The sequence below is a fragment of the Maniola hyperantus genome, chromosome 17 (assembly GCF_902806685.2).
Source record: "Maniola hyperantus chromosome 17, iAphHyp1.2, whole genome shotgun sequence".
Taxonomy (NCBI): domain Eukaryota; kingdom Metazoa; phylum Arthropoda; class Insecta; order Lepidoptera; family Nymphalidae; genus Maniola; species Maniola hyperantus.
This window is the reverse complement of record NC_048552.1, coordinates 1,213,784-1,234,843: the sequence shown is the minus strand read 5'-3', so window position 1 is coordinate 1,234,843 and position 21,060 is coordinate 1,213,784. Positions and strand designations below refer to the sequence as shown.

At 38.4% G+C, this 21,060-nt stretch overlaps 2 protein-coding genes across 2 annotated transcripts in view; both read right to left on the bottom strand.

The window, feature by feature from the left end:
* LOC117990099 (uncharacterized) overlaps positions 1-21,060 on the bottom strand; it is a 278,450-nt gene that overhangs the window by 110,701 nt on the left and 146,689 nt on the right. The gene's annotated exons all lie outside the window — the stretch shown is intronic.
* LOC117990200 (arrestin domain-containing protein 17-like) overlaps positions 1-21,060 on the bottom strand; it is a 436,990-nt gene that overhangs the window by 290,773 nt on the left and 125,157 nt on the right. The gene's annotated exons all lie outside the window — the stretch shown is intronic.

Genomic DNA, 21,060 nt, shown 5'->3' with positions numbered 1-21,060 from the left:
TACAATGACATTTCGGCTTTGTAAAGCGTTGTCTCTGTCAAGTGTCACTCACACATAGGTATATGACGTTTTGTCGGTCTCAACGACAGAGACCATGCTCTACAAATCCGCTATCTCCTTTTAAGGGTCGATGTACATGATTTTCTGCTACGTAATGTATATATTATTGTAAATATTTGAATTTGGAAAAAAAAGCAACCGCGCTGCAGAGTGTCTTGCTGGTTCTTCTCGATAGGAAGCGTATTTCAAACCAGTGGTGGTAGATTCCCTTGACGATTCAAAAACTCTCGTATAAGTTTATCTTCTTCTATATAAAAATGAATCGCAAGATATGTTGCTGATTGCAAATCTCGAGAACAGCTGAACCGATTGCGCTAATTCTTTTTTCATAATATTCCTCGAAGTACGAGGTAGTTCTTACGGAGAGAAATTTTTTAAAAAAATCCTGAAAAAGAATCGACTGTTAGACGGTATGAAGTTCGCCGGGCCAGCTAGTTTGAATTAAAAATACTGACGTGTAAACTAACTTCAGATCAATTAACATGACTTACGTATCGACCAACAGGCTTACCTAGAATATTTAAATTATTATGTACCTACTTAACCATAAATATAAGCGAAATGATGACAGATTATGCATATCTGTTAAGTTAAGAAATATTATGTGATTGAATAGATAGTTGGTCGATTAAGGAAAAGCTACTTTAATCATTACCTATTAAAATCTTAATTGTTATGATTGTTTGAATTTATGGTACTTTTGCAACAACAATGTATTTTAAGAAAATCACGAGAGAGTGATTTTGATAGCACGAGTCTTTGTTGTTCTTGTCTGTATTTCATTAAGTGTGCATTCGGTTTCAGTCAGCGTTTGATTAGATAGCCCATCAGAGGTTATTGTGATGGTCACACAGTATAAGCTTCAAAGTTACAAGGGCTCAAAGGTTTACATGGCAACTCTACAACAATATATTTTACGAATATCTGGTATAGATATTAGTTTCTAGAACGTGTCTATAAAGTGTGTTTATTAAAGTGTGTCTATAACGTGTTATTAAGTTTGATTGGTTAATAGTCACATTCAATATTCAGTCAGTTAATAGTCAAACTAAGTCTGCTTTTATATGCGGGTGATTCTCTCAACTTGATATAGTTTTAGATTTATTTATGTAGTTTGATTTTAATTTGGTTTGTAACGATGGGGCTGGCAAACAGACTATCTGTAAAAGCCCCTTAAAAAATATCAGACTAAAAAAAAACGGGTGACGTAAGTAGATATCGCTGTTAAGGTAACTGACACAATGTAAACCTGCTTTAACATTTAGCACAAGAAAGAAAAGAAACAATTTCAAACAATCCTTAGTCTAAACATTAATAATATCCACTTTGATTTAAGCGTAGGTAAGTACATTACCAAGTTACGAAGCGCAGTCTAAATGCAATTACAGCAAATCACAGTATTTGCATTACACTTGCATTTCACGTTTGGACGGACGTGATATTTTATTAAATGCACTTCAAGGGTCTAGGAGCTATTAATTTTGTAATATACACACAATTTTCAGTTCTAAGAATATTGAAATAAATATTAAAATCGATTGTGGATGGTTAAGCAAATAAGGTGGAAGTTAATTTTTTAGCCGGCTCTTTAATGTGTGCGCAGGCAAAGTTGGTTTTGAATTTGATGAATGTTCCGATGTGAGAGGAGCTTAGAGATTTCACGGGTAGAGCGGATAAACTAAAATTGTAAGTATCTGAGCTTAGAACTCTATACACGCTGAAATTTTGATGGTTGTTGTCCCGAAGCGAAATGATTTTGTCGTGGTATTACAATCGATTTATAAATATAAAAAAATATTAGAGTCAAAAATGTCAAATTTACGTCAATGCCAATAATTAAATCGAATGAGACCTCGAACCAATAGTGATACCGCGTGCGTGCAGGCTAGTTTATGTCGTATCACTACGCGCGAGAGCTTATTTTGCTCTAAAATTTTTTCACTTTATTGGCAGCGCGGTTAGAGTGGATGTACCTAACTACCTACCTGCTATTCACGTTACTTCTAGGGCGTTACTATTGCTTCTCACACTTTCGAGTTGTCTATTGTTCTGTGTTGTTATTTCTATTTATTTCAAAACAAAAACATTTTTATTTTTTAAGTTTAACTCAAAATTTCGATAGTACTACTGAGGGCAAATCGTTCTGCCGCGGGAAGACAACCACAAATATTTCACCGTGTATAAAATTGTTTGTTTTGTGCTATGATATTATTATGTAAGTATATATGTAAAAAAACCGGCCAAGTGCGAGTCAGACTCGCGCACTGAGAGTTCCGTATTACAGTCGTATTTTTGCGACATTTTGCACGATAAATAAAAAACTAATATGCATAAAAATAAATGAAATGTACAAGTAAAGCCCTTTCAAATGTAACCCGACTATATATAGGTATATAGGTAGGTATAGTTTGAAAATTTAAAATACTAATATTTTTGTTCATGAACACATTTTAATTTGTTTTCTGTGATGTATCCACAAATTTACGGTTTTCAGATTTATTCCTTTATTTATGCTACCTACCTATAGGTACCTCTTCTTTCCACCTGTCTGTTTTATAAATGTGTGTGCATTTGGCATTTTGTGTTTCCGTCAATAAAATTTGACTTTCCAGAATGAGATGTCTAAACTTACCCAAACATTAGATAGTTGAAAAAATAACATCAAAGATACATACACTTAAACAGCTGAATTAGTAGGGAGTCAAGTTTGATCTCTAAACTTAGTCGAATAATGAAAAGTAGCCAAGTGGTTTCTCGGTTGACTCTTTGTCCCCTCTGTCTCTGATATGAAGTGTAGATATCCTGGGCAGTAGTGCGTGAAGAGATGAATGTTGCGAGTACCCCGCTGCGTTGTTTGCTACACCTGTCAGTGATGCGATGCGCATATATCAGGAGTGCGGACCACCGATTTTGCAACACACTAATCTCTATGGGTACATCGTATACGGGACACGTTTATCTATGCTATATGTTACATTATGAATGACTAGATGAAGCCCGCGACTTTGTACGAGGATAGGTTTTTGAAAATCCCGTGGGAACTCTTTGATTTTCCAGGATCAAAAGTAGCCTATATCCTTCCTCCAAATTTCATCAAAATTGGTTAAACGGATGGGCCGTGAAAAGCTAGCAGACAGACAGACACACTTTCGCATTTATAATATTAGGTATGGACTAGATTACGCCCGCGGACTTTGTCCGCATAGATGTGACTACCCATCACACTTCACACTAATCTATCTAAAGATATAAAAGGTAAAGGTGACTGATGGACTGACTGACTGACTGACTGGCTCACTGATCTACCAACGCACAGCTCAAACTACTGAGCGGATCGGGCTGAAATTTTGCATGCAGATAGCTATTAAGACGTAGGCATCCGCTAAGAAAGGATTTTTCAAAATTCAACCCCTAAAGGGGTAAAATAGGGGTTTGAAATTTCTGTAGTCCACGCGGTAAAAGTCGCGGGCATAAGCTAGTAGATATTATAAAGGCGAAAGTTTGTGTGTATGTTTGTTACTCTTTCACTCAAAAACCCTTCTATTTTAACCTCCATAATTTCTTTTGACAGTCGTGCCCTAAATGTAATCAAGATCTCATAAACTAGGTAGGTAAAATGATATATCTAAGCCTTAAGGAAACATAAAAGTTCACACTCATCACCTTAATTTTGATTTAAAAACCCACTAAAGCACTTAACGCATTTAAATCAAAGTCCATAAAAGATTGTGTTGTGTTAACATACTCGACCTTTATCAAAACTAAATGATCAACAGTTAATCTAATTCAACGGCTTAGAGCGACAACTAAATAACTGGCATTTTTAGAAAAATATTTTAATGTATACATATAACGGGTACAAACGACTAGTGGTTAGGACGTCCGCCTTCTAATCGGAGGTTGGAGGTTCGATCCCGGGCACGCACCTCTAACTTTTCGGAGTTATGTGCGTTTTAATTGATTAAATATCACTTGCTTTAACGGTGAAGGAAACATCGTGAGGAAACCTGCATGACTGAGAGTTCTCCATAATGTTCTCAAAGGTGTGTGAAGTCTACCAATACGCACATGGTCAGCGTGGTAGACTATGGCCAAAACCCTTCTCACTCTGAGAGGAGACCCGTGCTCTGTAGTGAGCCGGCAATGGGTTGATCATGATGATGATGATGTACCCGTTATATACATTAAAATATGTCGTTAAATCACGATAAATTTTAGAATTCAAATTCCCCAAAGCGTATTGCTGAAACTGGATGACTAACCTCTATTCTCTAAAATAAAAATTTAGATTGCTATTAAAGTATAAAAAAATTGCTCGAAAGAATAGAATGAATAAAATAGTAAAATGAAATATTTAAATTAGGAGACATAAATAATAACTTTTCAATGGGGTCGAATTTTCGATGACGGGGTTAAGTGAAACAAACTCCAAAAAAAGATACCTAAGTACTACACAAAAATATATACAAATATAGAAACAAATACCATTTGGACGGCGTATATTTTTTGTAAATATAAAATTTTTAGTGATAAGTTTTGTCTACTTGTCAATATTATATAAATTACACTTTTCTTTTGTAAAAAAACAAAAGTTCTATAAAAGACCAATTAAAATTACCAATGTAAGCGTAAAGACTAAAGAGTAGTTTGTACATCTTTACCCACAAGCATTATTGTATTTTTTTTATGATTTATAATGTTTTAATTGACTTTCGGTTTAACGTCTATGCACATTGGACAATTTATTGCGATTTTCTTAACATTTAAAAAATTGTCGGTTGCTAAGTTATGCCTTTCCGCTAACGCTGTTTATTTTTACGATCATCAATCGCCTAAAAAGATGAGTAGGTTGTTTAATCACCAATTAAGTGAGCAATTAGTGGGAGATTAATCTTTACGCTCAGCCGGCGCCTGTGATAAGTTATATTGGGTACAAAACGCCGACAAATTGGACACGATTTGGATCCTTTTTCTTTTTTAGGGTTCCGTACCTCAAAGGAAAAAAAAGGAACCCTTTTAGTATCACTTCGTTGTTTGTCTATCTGTCAAGAAACCTATAGGGTACTTCCCGTTAACCTAGAATCATGAAACTTTGGTACAGTACGCGGTCGAAAGTAATGTACATCGACCTTTAGAAGGAGATAGCAGATTTGTAGAGCGTTGTCCCTGTCGTTGAGACCGACAAAACGTCATAACTAAGTTTTTAACTAAACTCTAAAACGTGCGTACCTAAAATAAAGCAATTAAAGTGAAATCATAAACCACTCCTAAAATCGGTTAATTATATCAAGTCTAGCATTTATTAATGAATTATAGTTTCGTATCTGGCAGTTACACCAGAGGTATACGTTCCAAGATATCCTAAATAGCTCTGAATATTAATTAGATCTTGATCACCTATAAAATTGATAAGGATTGTTGTTTGGTTTTAATTTTTTAGTTCAAGAGCGGGTGGGTAAAATAGAGATCAGATATTTGTGTAGTCCACGCGTATGAAGTCGCGAGCCATAAGGTAGTTATTGCTAAAACATCGTGAGGAAACCGGCATGCCAAAGAGTTCAAAGACGTGTGCAGTCTGCTTATCCACACTTGGCTAACGTGAAGGCCTATGGGTAAAAAACAATCTGAGAGGAGACCCGTGCTCTGTAGTGGACTGGCAGTGGGTTGAGTTGAGACGATGAAAGGTTATGTTATAAGCGCACGACAACTTTTTTGGGTCTAATGTATTGCACCTACTTAGTTCTTTGATTTTTTAAGCACAATATTTGCTTTTATAGGTCAATAGATACTAAAAACAATTTATAGAATATATTATGTTAAGCTGCTTTTATAGAATTTATTGTCACTTGCTCTGAGATTAGTTTCTATCTTATTGAAGTTTTAATAGTTTTAGTGCCATATTCGGAGCGTATAAAGTCATTTTGGTTTCAATTCAAATTAAGTCCTAAAGGCTAGAATTTCATTAGTGTGAATTTGATTTTCCGACGTCTATGTGACAATAATTTTGAGTTTTGACATGAATAATTTCTAGATTCTAATCTGTGTGTGACCTGTCGCAAAGATAATTTCTATATATAAATAAAAATGAATCACTGTGTTGCTGATCGGAAATCTCGAGAACAGCTGAACCAATTTCACTAATTCTTTTTTTATAGTATTCCTTGAAATACGAGGATGGTTCTTACGGAGAGAAAAATTTAAAAACTGCCTAAAAAGAATCGACTGTTAGGCGGTACGAAACTACATAGAAACTACATAGAAATAGACAAAAAGTGTGCGAGGTGCGAACGTGTCTATAGTAAGGGACAGGTCGAGATGGCAATCGGGGTATGAGGTGGAGGAACACCCCGCACACCCGCACGTCACCCACGCTCGCTCGCACCGGGTAAGCTCGGGGGCTGTGCGGATGCGTGGGGCGTTCCATTGCCGATTGCCATCTCTTTGCCATCGATCGCCTACGTAGGTACCTACCTACTAGACATGTGTCCGCTATAGCTTAACTTAACTGAAAACCGCTGCCGTGCCTATAGCGTACCATAGCATTATTGTCGTAGCTAGCAACGGTTTTCAGCTAACATCTATGACGAACCACCTGACAACGCAACGCTGCCAACTGGCAACTGACAATGCATTGTTTGGTTTTTTGGTAACTAGAAACGCAATAATTATGCCTTCTCTTTCTTTTTTTCACTGAAAGCTGAGAAGGAGCGGTTATTGGCTACCGGCTTAGTAACTAAGAACTTGATAAACCAAAGCCGACCTTATCTCTATTAAGCTAAGGCTTAACTGTACAAGTACTTGTCCATTACACTTTGATCTATCAATTTTAATACAGTTAGTCTTAGAGTAATAGAGATAAGGTCCTCTTTGGTTTATCAATCTTCGTGAAATGTTTTTGGTTAACTGGATTGTGGCAAACTATTCGTGCAGGCGTCCATTATAGTTTGACCTATGTCAATGATCATTATAATTAAACTTTGCTGCTATGAACTTAAGGTTGTGATTACTTCACGATATTCATGAAAGTAAAATTGGTTTTATTTTAGTGAATATGCGCGCGCTAGCTATACAGACGGTATTGATACGGCAGCTAGCTTAGTTACTACAACGGAAACCGCTGCGCGTTGCGCATATTAAATTAGTTGAAACACAACTCTGATACCGATATTCGGCAACGGTTATCAATATTGGTATAGAAACTAAATAACTGATGATTAACCGTTACCAGAAATAGCCAATAACGCCCATCTTTACTACCTACTATTATAAACTTAGTGTATGGCGCCCTTCGGCAGTCGATATAGACTGAATGAAACGACATAAAGAGTCTAGGGCGGAAGGAGGCTGGCTGAGGATGGCTGAGCCCACAGACTAACATGATGATAGCTGTTATTGGTTTAAACTTTCCTGGTTCTTACAGTACTTACTGAAGAACACGTTACACATGGTTAGGTATTAGAAGCGGATAAACAGTCTCGACTCTCGACAAAGGCTATTAGTGATTAGTTTCAATCAATATAAGTATCTTTGCAGTGTAACAATTAACGCTCTAATTTATACTTGTTATAAATTATGATACCGCAATTATATCAAACAATTATACACTTTAAGACAACGATCTTTAACTAAGGAATCATTAGTCTGCTATTAAGAATGTTACACACTTGTTTTTCAAGGTTCCGTAGCCGAAAAAAGCCAACGGGACCAAAAAAAATATCGACGGGAATATTGATAGTTCAAAATTATTAAATTATCATTTACTTTAAATAATGATATTTTTTAAAATCCCAAATGAGAAATCTAAATAACATAAAAGGAAAAGGTGACTGACTGACTGACTGATTGATCTACCAACGCACAGCTCAAACTACTGAGCGGATCGGGCTGAAATTTTGCATGCAGATAGCTATTAAGACGTAGGCATCCGCTAAGAAAGGATTTTTAAAAATTCAACCCCCAAATGGGTTAAATAGGGGTTTGAAATTTGTGTAGTCCACGCGGACAAAGTCGCGAGCATAAGCTAATTTTTAAATAAAAAGCTTCCTACCCTCGAAGTTCCGAACAAAAGAGCACGTGCGGGTGTGCGGGGGATCCTCCCGCCTCATACCCCAATAGCCATCTTAATCTGTCGCGTACTATACCTACCTACATAATAAAAGATTTAAACTCATTGTCTTGTATTAAAAGCTGTGAACACAAGAAAAGCCTACGTGAGCCGACTTTAGGGCTTAAGGTCTTGTAACATAAAATCATAAACAGCAACTGTAATAATATACTGTATAGGTAAAGACTGACCAGAAAAATAAAATACCTAGCCATATAGCGGAAAACCCGTGGGACAAATTTATACAAGACCTGTGACCATATACCCTATTTATACTAGTGGCGCCCCCGAGAATTTTTTTATATTTCTGGTCAGGCTTTACAATAATCCATATTGATAGTTATTAATCTTTTTGTCACCGTAGGCTGTACATGTTTATATAGCCTCACATTCAATAATCGTGATCTTATCGTTTGGTGTAAAATACTCTTATAGCCGTAAGATATTATAGTAAGGTAAAGGATTTTAACCTTTATGATGCAAGAAATAAGAGCCAATATAGTACCAGAATGAATACAGGTGAATTAATATTGAGCGCGAAGTTTTTCTGGTATCGATTGGCTTCTGAATGGTTTGATTCATTCATTCATTCATGCCACAAAGGATGTATCAACATCTACATTCATTTTTTTAAGAATTTGATTCAATATAACTTTTTGCAAATGGTAGGTTAAGCATTTGCAATACAATACTAAACGACGAACATAAAAATAAATAATAATATCGGTCTCCCTACTAAGGTCTAAGGACCAAATTGCGACACCCAAACTGGGTATCCATAATACTTTGTACATACTTAATAGGATGTAATTATTTATGGAAATGCAATAAATGAAAATTGACTCTAATAAAAATTAACACTTTAAAACGTCATATTTTACAAACGGATCTAGCAATCAAAAAATGATGTTCCCAGACCCACAGTATTTTTAAAATACCTATTCAACGATGCCCCACACTATGGGGTAGACAAGAAAAAAAAAGTTCATCCCCACTTTACGTGTGGAGGGGAGCTACCCTAAAAAATTTATCACAATTTTATTTCACCACTTTGTTGGCGTGATTAATATTACCCATGCCAAATCATAGATTTCTAGCACTATAATAGTCTCCGAGGACAGATCAACGGACGGACGGACGGACGAAGGGTTCCGTATCATCGTACAAGAAAAAACAGTTTTTTTGTGATGTAACCACGAGTTCGGAGTTTTCCATTTACGACATTGCCACCTGCCAAATTTAATGATTCTAGGTCGGGAAGTACCCTATGGAGTTTCATTCCCAAATCCCAAGAAGGATCTTGACAGACACGACAGACAGATAGACAGACAACGAAGTGATACTACAAGGTTTCCTTTTTCCTTTTGAGGTACGGAACCCTACCAAGGAACTATTCCTGAAATTTATGGTTAGAGTTACTGAAATAGTTCAAAGAAAAACACATTACCTCAAGAGTCTAATAGCCGTACTCAGAGTCGCTTAATCGTTACTTAAGTTAAGTTAAAACGAGACAGAGCTATATCTCTCACATAAATCTGTCTCGTTTTAACTCAATCTTAAGTAACGATTAGCGACTCTAAGTACGGCTGTAAACCACTAACTATAGACATATTGTCTGATTTTAGAAAAACAAAAACCAATTCCCAGACCAATGAACCGTGCCCACGAACGCGCCGTTTAAATGCTAATTCTCTAAAAAATGCAATGCTAAGTCAAACAAAGTGACAAACAGACTGACTGATGGTAGACGGCCAGTCGCATGATTAGCATTACATAACACGGCGTTTTGTCTGTAACTAACGGATGGTGTATTTCTATTTACAGGTCCGTAGGTAATTACAGGGCCCACTTAGCATTGTAAACGACACTACGTCATGCTCGCGACTTTGTCTGCGTAGACTACACAAATTTCAAACCCCTATTTCACCCCCTTAGGGGTTGAATTTTCAAAAATCCTTTAAAAAAAGGGGTAAATCGGGAATGGAAGTTTGTATGAAAGTCTACTATTTTTAAAGCTACAACGATGAAAATTGGTATACAGGCTTTCGGTTAAGAATAAAAAATACGTATTTCACGATTTTTGAAAATTCTACTGCCAAGGGGGTTAAATTAGGGATGAAAGTTTGTCCGGAAGTCCGTCATTTTTCAAGTTATTTCCATGAAAACTGATATTTGGGTTTTCGGTTACAAAAGAGAAAAATACGTAGGTAGGTACCTATTTCAGGATTTTTGAAAATTCTACCCCCACGCCGATTTCTAAATTCCACCCGAGCGAAGCCGGGGCTAATCAGCTAGTATAATATATATCCCGTAGTGTGAAATGAGCTTAACATCCCCTGCTTGTCAGTTACTCCAATAAACCAGCGAATTGTCTATTTCATTGAGCAATTGATGTACACGAGTGGTACCGTCCACGTGCAAGAGGCATCTTGTTGCCGGACTGAACTGGACAATGCAATCGCTGTAGTTGTGACAATTGATGTACACGAGTGGTACCTATGTCCACGTGCAAGAGGCAGCTTGTTGCCGGACTGAACTGGACAATGCAATCGCTGTAGTTGTGACAATTGATGTACACGAGTGGTACCGTCCACGTGCAAGAGGCAGCTTGTTGCCGGACTGAACTGGACAATGCAATCGCTGTAGTTGTGACAATTGATGTACACGAGTGGTACCTATGTCCACGTGCAAGAGGCAGCTTGTTGCCGGACTGAACTGGACAATGCAATCGCTGTAGTTGTGACAATTGATGTACACGAGTGGTACCTATGTCCACGTGCAAGAGGCAGCTTGTTGCCGGACTGAACTGGACAATGCAATCGCTGTAGTTGTGACAATTGATGTACACGAGTGGTACCTATGTCCACGTGCAAGAGGCAGCTTGTTGCCGGACTGAACTGGACAATGCAATCGCTGTAGTTGTGACAATTGATGTACACGAGTGGTACCGTCCACGTGCAAGAGGCAGCTTGTTGCCGGACTGAACTGGACAATGCAATCGCTGTAGTTGTGACAATTGATGTACACGAGTGGTACCGTCCACGTGCAAGAGGCATCTTGTTGCCGGACTGAACTGGACAATGCAATCGCTGCAGTTGTAACAATTGCTTAAGGTAAAATCAAATTAGCCGCCCCACCTGTCTACATGCAGTCTTGTTGTCCCCGTGAGCCGTATCCCCGTTAACGGGGACATCGGGATTTGAAAAATTTGTTAAAAACTTAGATATCCCGTTGTCCCCGTGGTCTGACAACGTGTGTGTGTGGTGGAAAACGGTATTTGACTGAAATTATTGAAAATCAATCCCGTTGTCCGTGTTCTCTATTCCCCTTTAACGGGGACTGCGGTAATTTGCAGTACCAGAGGAACCAGCAATGCGTTGCGGCATTTTAGGAATTTGTTGAATAACCCCATGTTGTAATCTAATGGGAACACCGCCGAAGGCAGTTGATTCCAAAGTTCCATGTACGTGGAAAGAAGGATCTGGCACAGCGGGCGGCCGAAGTGCTCTAGACATCCAGGATAGTGAGGGTGAAATTGTTTGCGGTGGCGTGCGGTGCGGTTGTAGAAAAAGGAGGGTGGAATGAGATCAAACAACTCCCCATTATAGAGGCGATAGAACACGCAAATGGAGCTTACATCTCTGCGGTGCTCCAGGCTTTCCAACGAGAAGGTTAGTTTGGGTATCGTCCACAAGTCGAACAGAGCCCGCCTTTGGATCCGATCAAATGGAAGGAATTGGTACTGAGCTTTTGAAAGAAACACAAAGGTAAGTAGGTACATAGGTAAACACATAGGTATATATATATATACCTATAATATTACGATCATTAAATATGACATTATCATAGTGTTGGGAATTAGCATAATAACCACAATCGCGAGGATACATTAAGCATCCACATCCGGCCATCATTCACGGCATAGGCAATAGGCAATAGGCAATAGGCAATAGGCATCCCAAACATCACGGACACGGACTTCATCGTTTATTCATACTTAGGTACTTATAAAGCGGTGGGAATGCTTGTTGAAGATATCAAGATATCGACAGATAAACAAGTCGTAATTTAAAAAAAAAAACCCGGCCAAGTGCGAGTCAGACTCGCGCACCGAGGGTTCCGTACATGTGCCGTACTACAGTTGTATTTTTTCGACATTTTGCACAAAAAAATCAGTTTTAGACAAAAATAGAGGTAAAGCCCTTTCATATTATGATTAAACCCCCCCCCCCCCCCCCCCCCCCCCGTGAATTTGTAATGTGACCGCAAATTCACGGTTTTCGGATTTTTCCCCTTACGTGTGCTATAAGACCTACCTACCTGAAAAATTTCATGACCTTAGGTCAACGGATCGTTCCGTTTTTCCTTTTGAGGTACGGAACCCTAAAACAACGAAATTGCAAAATAGAGTGTACCTACTCCCAGTAGCGTGCAGGTCATAGAGGCATAAATGCACTGCTTACCCCAGTTGTAAGCTCAATGCATATTTTTCATTATGACCTGCCAGTAAACAGGTTCCTACCTAACTAATGCCTACCCTGGCTTCAAACCCTGTGCACGCCACTGCCTACTCCTATCAATTAATTCTTCAGAGAACAATTAATAAATAGTCCGTCAATGTAAGCCCCGTGGAATGGTACCTATCCCTTTAATTGTCTGGTAACTTTACTAAAGGCTTTCCCACGCTAATATGCGTACAATGTGTGTGTTTACACTAATGTTAGAGCCGTGATGTGCTCACGGAGGCACTGTCTACTTATTTGTCCCTGTTTGTCACACCAATAACCATCTATGGAAACATTGGATGCATTTTATCAAGTGATTTGGTATCATATTGTTCACACGTTACAGTACATTTTTCAATGTGAATAAGTATTCAAAAGGAAGATACAACCTACGTTTCTGCTAAGTGATTTTCAATTCTAATTTTATAGCATTAAGGATAGTTTTGCAATATTGTTTTTGAGTAATGTAGGGCTGTCAAGTGCCAATGCGATTCGCTAACTGTTTAAGTAGAGTAAATATTAAGTAAAGTTATGAAATATGTTCCAAGTTTGTATCCGTGAGAGTGCAATGCTACACCTTTTTTTTTAGTTCAGACTTCAGACACAAGTTAGCCCTTGACTGCAATCTCACCTGGTGGTAAGTGATGATGCAATCTAAGATGGAAACGGGCTAACCTGGAAGGGGTATGGCAGTTTTTGGTTTCTACATGGCATCGTACCGGAACGCTAAATCTCCCACCAGACCAGACAAGAAATTTAGAAATTATAAAAAAATCCAACTCCCTGCCGGAATCGAACCCCGGACCTCCCACTAATGCCACTGCGCCAGGGAGGTCGTCAAAACCTTCGTGACATCTCGTTTTACTCTATTCGATAGATCATCGTGATCATCATGATCGTTATCATCGCCGGCCCTATCGTCTAGGCCATACAGTTTGCCAGGCTGGCACCTGAAACCTGCATGTATAAGAGTTCTTCATATCATAATGTTTTCATAGGTGTGTGAAGTCTGCCAATCCTCACTGAGCCAGCATGAGCCCAACTTCATAGTCACTGACGCATAGAAACTTTCAGCTTTTATAAAATAACAAAGGTCTGGCACGCGCTGGCTCTCTCTCTAACATATTTAAATAGGTCTAAAAAAAGTAGACGAATCCGTAACTGCTCATCGCTATTATTTATTAAACTTTTTAGAAACAGATCGATAGAAAAATAATAATTGGTAAGTACTCTATGAAACCTAAATTAAATCAAATCTGCCACCTGAATTTATAAAATTATTATTCATGCAGCCATTTGAACAATTTAGAATATTTGCATTTACACAAATTAGCATAACAACAACAAATTATAATGTCAGATCTGATTACAGCTATGAAAATCAAATCAATACCGCCAGCTATTGATTTTTGATAATAATCAATTTAATATTAATATTTCGCTAAGAGATAGTTTACAAGTGAATACGATCTTACAAATAATGATAGATTCAGTGATGAAGGAAATGAATAGGAATTTACAGTACGCGCCCGAAAGTAATATACATCAATCTTTAGCAAATTTGTAGAGCACTGTCTCTGTCGTTGAGACTGACAAAACATCATATAGGTATGAGTGACAGAGACAACGCTCTACAAAGCCGAAATGTCATTCTAAAGGCCATATGAGCCTCAATAGCTCAACCGGTATGGAAGTTAAACCTCGCCCGTTGCACTATTGTCGTACCTACTCCTAGCACAAGCCTGACGCTTAATTGGAGAGGAAAGGGGAATATTAGTCATTTAACATGGCTAATATAATAATAAGGCCGATTTATACATTACTTTCTGCCGTGTAACCTCAGTACGACTCACACTTGACCGGTTTTTGCCGGTAAAAAAGTTGTCACGAGCTTTTCAAAACACTTATTCACTCAGACGAAGGCGCTGACATCATATAATATTTCAATCCCACATACTAATATTATAAATGCGAAAGTGTGTCTGTCTATCTGTCTGTCCGTCTGTCTGTAAGCTAGCTTTTCACGGCCCACCCGTTTAACCGATTTCAATTAAATTTGGTACAAGGATAGCTCACATTCCGCGGATGGACATAGGCTACTTTTTATCCCGGAAAACCAAAGATTTCCCATGGGATTTAAAAAAAACCTAAATCTATGCGGACGAGGTCGCGGGCATCATCTAGTTCACAATAATGAAGCTTCCATTCGCAGTATTATCGATAACAAATCGGCTTTCCATACAATATTTATAAGAGGGTCGGAACCATTGACTTATATATTACTTCGTAAGGACAGGGCCATTGAACAAGCAAAATGACACCGACTCATTGGTCCTAAAATGTTTATTTAGCACCGATGCAATCTTAGTGACGTCTTTCAAACGGGTCGTTCATTAGTATCTAAGACTACGACGCGCGACCTCCCTGGCGCAGTAGTGAGCGCTGTGGTCTTATTAGTGGGAGGTCCCGGGTTCGATTCCTGGCAGGGGTTTGGAATTTTATAATTTCTAAATTTCTGGTCTGGTCTGGTGGGAGGCTTCGGCCGTGGCTAGTTACCACCCTACCGGCAAAGCCGTGCCGCCAAGCGATTTAGCGTTCCGGTACGATGCCGTGTAGAAACCAAAGGGGTATGGGTTTAATAAAAACTGCCATACCCCTTCCAGGTTAGCCCGCTATCATCTTAGACTGCATCATCACTTACCATCAGGTGAGATTGCAGTCAAGGGCTAACTTGTATCTGAATAAAAAAAAAGAGGTGGCGCTGATTTATAATTGGTTCCAAAACCGGAAAAATTTTGTTCGCTTGGGCATAACGTCATGTCATTTATATCGATGGTCGGAACGGACCTCGATACAAGCGTTCGAACCTAACGCTGCCTGAATCTAGAATTATACAATTACGCCGCAATTTGCTATTACCGATTTATTCTACGTTCGCCCAGGGTACTTACTTGTGTAGAGTAAAACTGATCGCAGATCTAACAGCACGGCTCGTACGCGCCGCACTTGCCGAACGCACGTTTCATCAAATTAGACCCAGTTATGCAAAATCCTTGTGACGTTATGTAAAACCTAGGTTAAGATTATAATAATAATTTTCGAAAAATAAACTTTAACTGACGAGTAGGTTTGACGTTTTGACAGATGTCCTATACAAAAACTGTCAAAACCTCAAAATTCCTCAGATAAAATATTTGATGATTGGAAAATCGGTCCTAAATAAATAAAATAAAATAAAAATACCAAGTCCATAGAGACAAATAATCTCTATGACCACCAAGCCACATTGCTTTTGAATAAATGAAGTTTAAAGTTTGACTTATGATTTGCTCACGGTTCAGCTAACTATAATTATTCTAAATGCTTGTTCGTACTCTGCTTTAAAGCTTTAATACTTTTTTTAAGTGGCTTATGAGATTTATGAGGTGTTGTGTATTTTGCCTGCTTTCCTGCTTCTTCAGTAGTGGGAGAGCGGGACTATTTCGGCAGATTATAGCGAACTAGCTAATGCCCGCGACTTCGTACGTGTAGATTTAGGTGTTTAAATATCATTTGGAATTTCTTTGATTTTTCGTGATAAAAAGTAGCCTATGACACTCTCCAGGTCGTAAACCATACCCATGCAAAAAAACACTTCGATCCATTGCTCTGTTGCGACGTGATTGAAGGACAAAAAATAATAAACCAACAAACAAACACACTTTCAGATTTATAATATGGGTAGTGATTAAGCTTGTAGTTCCTTGACTTCCGCAAAGTAACACCTACTTCTATCTGGCATTAGAAGAGAAAACCCGTAGCGATCGGAGTGTTCGGCGCGTTTGGCTGCAGCTGCTAGATGTGTGATCAGCTTCATTATTTATTCTCCGTGGTGCTTGTGTAGAATTAAACGCTAAATGAGCTCCTGCCAGTTTTGGCGCCGCTTGCATTTATCTCACGGCTTTAACTAAACATCATCATCATCATGATCAACCCATCACCGACTCACTACAGAGCACGGGTCTCATCTCAGAGTGAGAAGGGTTTTGGCCATAGTCTACCACGCTGGCCATGTGCGGATTGGTAGACTTCACACACCTTTGAGAACATTATGGAGAACTCTCAGGCATGCAGGTTTCCTCACGATGTTTTCCTTCACCGTTATAGCAAGTGATATTTAATTAATTAAAACGCACATAACTCCGAAAAGTTAGAGGTGCGTGCCCGGGATCGAACCCCCGACTTCCGATTAAGGCGGACGTCCTAACCACTAGGCTACCACTGCTCATAACTAAACATATCTCTTTCATTTTATACTTTAACTAGAAATAAAATCAAGCCAATAGTGAATAGGCATCTTTTTTTTTTTTTTACTCAGTTACAAGTTAGCCCTTGACTGCAATCTCACCTGGTGGTAAGTGATGATGCAGTCTAAGATGATAGCGGGCTAACCTGGAAGGGGTATGGCAGTTTTTATTAAACCCATACCCCTTTGGTTTCTACACGGCATCGTACCGGAAAGCTAAATCGCTTGGCGGCACGGCTTTGCCAGTAGGATGGTAACTAGCCACGGCCGAAGCCTCCCACCAGACCAGACCAGAAATTTAGAAATTATAAAATTCCAAACCCCTGCCAGGAATCGAACCCGGGACCTCCCACTATTAAGACCACAGCGCTCACCACTGCGCCAGGGAAGTCGTCAAAAAAAAATCTTCTAGGTAAGCAAGTGGTATCATCACTTGCTAGCACTTAACAGGTCTGTCGAGGGACAAACACAGGTTTTAGTGGGTGTAAGCCCCACATAACCCCTCCGTTTTCCTGACGTAACCCCTCCGTTTCCCTGACGGAGGGGTATAGGCATTTCCTGTGTAAAAAAAGAAGAAAAGGTCTGATTGCAGCCAAGTGCTAGTCTATATATAAATCAACAATTTTTTTTTTAATTGAAATAAACTTTTACAAGTGCTTTTGAAATTTGAATCTTCTAAAGATTCTAGCACTAGGTAGTTCGGAATGCCATTCCTGCCGAGAAGAACTAGCAAGAAACTCGGCGATTGCTCTTTTCAAATGTTCAAACAACTAGCTGACGCCCGCGATTTCGTCCGATTGGATTTTGGTTTTTAAAAATCCCTTGAGAACTTTCCTAATATTCCTTTGAGAACTGATTTAGATAAAAAATAGCTTGTGGCACTATCCGGATATAGGTGTATGCAGTGGCGTGCACGTCATAGAGGCATAAATGTACTGCTTACCCCAGTTGTAATAGCTCAATGCATATTTTTCATTATGACCTGCCAGTAAACAGGTTCCTACCTAACTAATGCCTACCCTAGCTTCAAACCCTGTGCACGCCACTGGGTGTATGTCATTCTAAAGGCCGGTGTACATTACTTTCTTCCGCGTACTGTGTGTTTTTTAAGTAAACTAAGAAAAACTAAAGTTTAGGAAAATTGATATTGCATTGTGGTCTTATTAGTGGGAGGTCCCGTGTTCGATTCCTGGCAGGGATTAGGAATTTTATAATTTCTAAATTTCTGGTCTGGTCTGCCCCCCAATTGTGTAAGAATAACCATTTCATGGCTATCGTAATCGTCAAGAATTCTGCCCTCTGATTGGCTGTGAAAAAATGTAAACAGCGAATCAACCAATCAAAGGGCAGAATTTCTTGACGATTGCGATAGCCATGAAATGGTTATTCTTACACAATTGGGGGGCTGGTGGGAGGCTTCGGCCGTGGCTAGTTACCATCCTACTGGCAAAGCCGTGCCGCCAAGCGATTTAGCGTTCCAATACGATGCCGTGTAGAAACCAAAGGGGCATTGGTTTATTAAAAACTGCCATACCCCAAAAGTCAAAAGTCAAATGATTTATTCAAAATAGGTAATTAATAACTCTTTTGATGGTCAGATGTTGGATTTCTAAGATATAGTGGTGATAATTATTACGCAAACTTAAAACTAAAGCTACGAGGGTTCCAAACGCGCCCAGGTCTGAGTAGAGCCCACAACAAACTCAGCCGGGTATTCTTTTTATTATCACCACTTTACAAAATTATTGAAACTTATTAGAACTATCACAATCCGTTAAGCAACTCATTCCCATTCCCCTTCCAGGTTAGCCCGCTTCGATCTTAGACTGCATCGTCACTTACCACCAGGTGAGATTGCAGTCAAGGGCTAACCAAAAAAAACATCTAGTTTTTACAGTTTTACATAATATAGGCAATCACTATGGTACAAATTGCTCGCTATCGTGAAAAGTATACTAGTGTAGAAATTAATCTATGTTCCTTTGCACACTTTATACGCTATCCAAATTACATGTTTAGGTGTTATAATTTATGACAATAAAATAAGACAGGTTTAATGCGACCAGTCATGGTTGCATTCAGGTCTCGCTTAATAATAAACTAATCTGTCTTAAGGTTTACCTAAATGACTACCGTATTTCATTCACTAACTGCTTAGAATATCACACTTAGGTCGCCATTTAGTTTCTAACCTACATCTTAACCGGTATAATAAGTGCCATGTTTTTACAAGATTGATTAGCAAGTATTTACTCTCGTTAACTCCCGGCAGTCAGTTATAGTTTAAAATAATAAAAAAAACCGGCCAAGTGCGAGTCAGGCTCGCGCTCCGAGGGTTTCGTATTACAGTCGTATTTTTTTGACATTTTGCACGATAATTCAAAAACTATGATGCATAAAAATAAAGAAAAATCTGTTTTAGAATGTACAGGTGAAGACCTTTCATATGATACCCCACTTGATATAGTCACTCACTTCGAAAGTTGAAAATACTAATTATTAGTTCATGACAACAATTTAATTTTTTTGTGTGGGATCTAACCCTAAATTCACGGTTTTCAGATTTTTCCCCAAATGTCAGCTATAAGATCTACCTTCACGATTCTAGGTCAACAGGAAGTACCCTGTAGGTTTCTTGACAGACAGACAGACAGACATACAGACAGACAGACAACAAAGTGATCCTATAAGGGTTCCGTTTTTCCTTTTGAGGTACGGAACCCCAAAAACCGGCCAAGTGCGAGTCAGGCTCGCGCTCCGAGGGTTCCGTATTACAGTCGTATTTTTTTGACATTTTGCACGATAAATCAAAAACTATTATGCATAAAAATAAATAAAAATCTGTTATAAAAATAAAAAGCTCTTTTTTATGATACCTCACTTGGTAGGTATAGTTATCTAACTTTGAAAATTGAAAATACTAATATTTGTTCATGAACTATTTAATTTTTTTTCTGTGATGTGACCACAAATTCTCGGTTTTCGGATTTATTCCTTTTCTTGTGCTATAAGCCTACCAAACCTACCTACCAACTGTTATGAATCTAGGTCAACGGGACGTAGGTACCCTATAGGTTTTCTTGACAGACACGACGGGCGGACGGACAGACAAACAGACAGACAGGATAGTAGCAGGCTAACCTGGAAGGGGAAGGTCTGGCACGCACTGGCTCTCTCTCTATAATATTTTGAACTTTATCAAAAAATAGTTTCCCGATTTCAGCGAAAACTCTTTTATTTATAACAACAATTTAAACAATTTTTAGCTGAAATAAAAAAGTTAAAATAATTATATGTAGGTTTAGCATGATTAGAATTATATACTTTGTTTGTAACCACTTCATAACAAACTAACTCATTATAATTTAATTTAATGTAACTACTAACCTAACTAACTCCCGCACAAAATTCAATAGATATAATGTAAATGAGTGAACACTTAATAGGCATATGTACAAACTAGAAATAAGTAGCTAAGTAAAAATGTAAAAGTTGTTTGTGTTCCATAATAAAAAAATAAAATAAAATAAAATTGTTTAATCTTATCCGAAATTTCAATATCAAAAATTTGCAAGCTAAATATTTGGGCTGCTGCGAAATCTGCATAATCAGATAAGCTAAACACAGAGTATCGGGTTCACAGCGGCAGGTATTGTTATAGCAATAATGGCTAACATGAGACGGTTTCTCGGAAGCGAGACGCATTTTGGGCAACCGTCTGGTATGTTAAGGTTACTTTCTTGGTACAAGGTCAAAGCTTCAATAGCTCAACGGTATAGGATGGAGTCAAATCCCATCCGTTGTACCATATATTATCTACAAATTTACTAAAAGTTACATAAATTGTATTTTATCGCCTTATTTAGAGCCTCAATAGCTCAACCGGTAATGGAGTGGACTGAAAACCGAAAGGTTGCCGGTTCAAACCCCGCCCGTTGCACTATTGTCGTACCTACTCCTAGCACAAGCCTGACGCTTAGTTGGAGAGGAAAGGGGAATATTAGTCACTTAACATGGTTAATATTCTTAAAAAAAAAAAAATATAACACGGAGTGTTCTGTAAGATGTTTGTGTTTTGTGCTAAGTAATGATCATGATGATGTTGA